General features: G+C 44.3%; 1 long non-coding RNA gene across 1 annotated transcript; it reads right to left on the bottom strand.

Annotated features, from left to right (window-relative positions):
- Positions 1-231: 231 nt before the first annotated feature.
- On the bottom strand, positions 232-1717 carry LOC144888552 (uncharacterized). Its single transcript, XR_013621133.1, has 3 exons — positions 742-1717; positions 544-625; positions 232-404 (listed from the first exon to the last, which is right to left on the bottom strand). It is a non-coding gene; the product is annotated as an uncharacterized LOC144888552 (long non-coding RNA).
- Positions 1718-2271: the final 554 nt, after the last annotated feature.

Below are 2271 nucleotides of genomic sequence, written 5' to 3'. Positions count from 1 at the left end.
CCATGTCTCTCGGTCCCTGCTCTCAAATGTTGTGTTTGTGTCCTTCCCCCTCTCTCCCCATCTTGTCTACCGCTCCCGATGTTATTTGTTTTGTGTGTCTGTTTGTCTTTCTGTGTGATTAATGTTCGCTCTTTCACGAGCCTCGATCTTGTATACACAAAAAAAAAAAAAAAAAAATTGGAAGATTGGTTCGGTGATCGGCTGGATTACAGTGCAGCAAAATATTCACTTGTTCAACATTTCTGAGGCAGAGACAAAATGATAGACACAATGGAGGTGAAGGACATGCAGTTTGGACAAAGTCTGGAATAATTTGTAATGTAAGGCAAGAATCTTGACAACTTACGTTCCAACAGGTAGGATGGTTTCAGGTGAGGGTGTGGAGGAGGCAACGAGCTCCTCTTCTATGAAAAATGAAAGATTAAACACATTGACATGTTCATCAGTCTGATAACTTGTTCAGGAAAGGGTACAAAAAGAAATGTATGGAGTTAAAGTTCTTGTTATTTATTCTGCATGGGGATGACCATGCCAATAAATTACCTTTCCCAGCGAAATTAGAATTACAATTAACTCCACAATTAAGGATGGTCTTCTTCATCAAAGGAAGCACGAACAGTAATGTCTGTAAAAGAAGAAGTGCCAAATTTATTTCAACTTTAATGTCTTCATCTTTGTGTTGGTTGTGTTTGCACCCAGTGTGTTCATCTCATCTGCCCCATAGTATTGAGGAGGGCTTACCTGTTGTAGGTCATGTTGTTGCTGCCAGTCATCACGCCTGGGATTCCCTTCCATCAGGTCCTCTGTTGTCGTTGGAGGACAAAACTGAACTGTTGTTGTTGCAGCCCGACATGACGGCTGGGCTTCCTTTACAGCAGGTCTTCACTGTGAGGTCTTCATATGGCGGAGTACATTGTCTTCATATGTACATTATCCTCTTCTTTTTTTTTTTCTTTTTTTACCTCTGCCACCGAAGGTGGATGGAGGTTATGATTTCACCTCTGTCTGTTTTTTGTCTGATTGTTTGTGAACAAGATGTCTCAAAAAGTTGTGGACGGATTTGGACGAAATTTTGTGGAGAGGTTGGGTATGTGACACGGACGAAATGATTTGATTGTGGTTCAGGTCCGAATCCTGATTTGGCCTATCAGTGGGATAAAAACCATAAACTGTTCAGCCTGGCGGAGGTATGTGTTCTACCGAGTGGATTGTGGGAGATAAGGAGGGAGGGTCACCATCTATGGATGCCCTTGGCCTGCTTGACCACTTTGCCTCTTTTGATGGTATATTGACCGTTTGGGTCAATTTCCCTCATTTCCTGAAGATGATCCTGCAGCTTTGCCTGCTCTTCTCTTTCAACAAAAGTGTAATCTGGAGTGATAAAAATGTTTTTGGAGCATTGAGACGGATCATTGAAATTCCGTACCTTATTGTTGTTATAAAGAACGAGATTCCGATCAGAGACGGATCTGAATACAACTTTCACCGGTCTTTTCCCAACATGGTATCCCACGCGGAAAGTACATTCAGGTTTGATGTTCAAGTTCATAACGCTGAGCAACTTTGCCACAAGCTGCATGTCATTTTTGCTTTCGTTTAGTCCTCGGAACATGAGATTCTTTTTTCGGTTTTCAAGCTCCGCTGGTTCATCCCTGCGAAGAGGCTTCGGTTCAGGCGGCCGCCGATGAACATCCTGCTGTTGCTGCTGCACCCCTTCACCACCGTGAGGATTCAGTTTGCGCAACGAATGAACATGCTTCTGTTTCTTTCGTTGCACCACCCAGTCGTCACGTTTAAGCTTTGGTTCGGGCGGCACCTGATGAACATCCTTATGTTGCCGCTGCACCCCGTCGTCACCTTTAAGCTTTGGTTCAGGTGGCACCTGATGAACATCCTGATGTTGCCGCTGCACCCCGTCGTCACCTTTAAGCTTTGGTTCGGGCGGCACCTGATGAACATCCTTATGTTGCCGCTGCACCCCGTCGTCACCTTTAAGCTTTGGTTCGGGCGGCACCTGATGAACATCCTTATGTTGCCGCTGCACCCCGTCGTCACCTTTAAGCTTTGGTTTGGGCGGCACCTGATGAACATCCTGATGTTTCTGTTGCTGCTGTAACCCTTCATCTGTTGTTTCAAGCACTTCTTGGATTTGTTGATAATCAAGCATTTCTAGTTTTTTCACTTTCGTCTCCCTCACCAACAGCTCCTGCGTCTTTATCTCCACATTGTGTTTTCTTTCTCTCATCTCTTGTTCTCTTTTCAATAAAATCA

This window comes from Myxine glutinosa, chromosome 13 (assembly GCF_964187855.1).
Source record: "Myxine glutinosa chromosome 13, kmMyxGlut1.1, whole genome shotgun sequence".
NCBI classification, from domain to species: domain Eukaryota; kingdom Metazoa; phylum Chordata; class Myxini; order Myxiniformes; family Myxinidae; genus Myxine; species Myxine glutinosa.
Note: the sequence above shows the minus strand (reverse complement) of the source record. Positions and strands in the feature narration are given on the sequence as shown.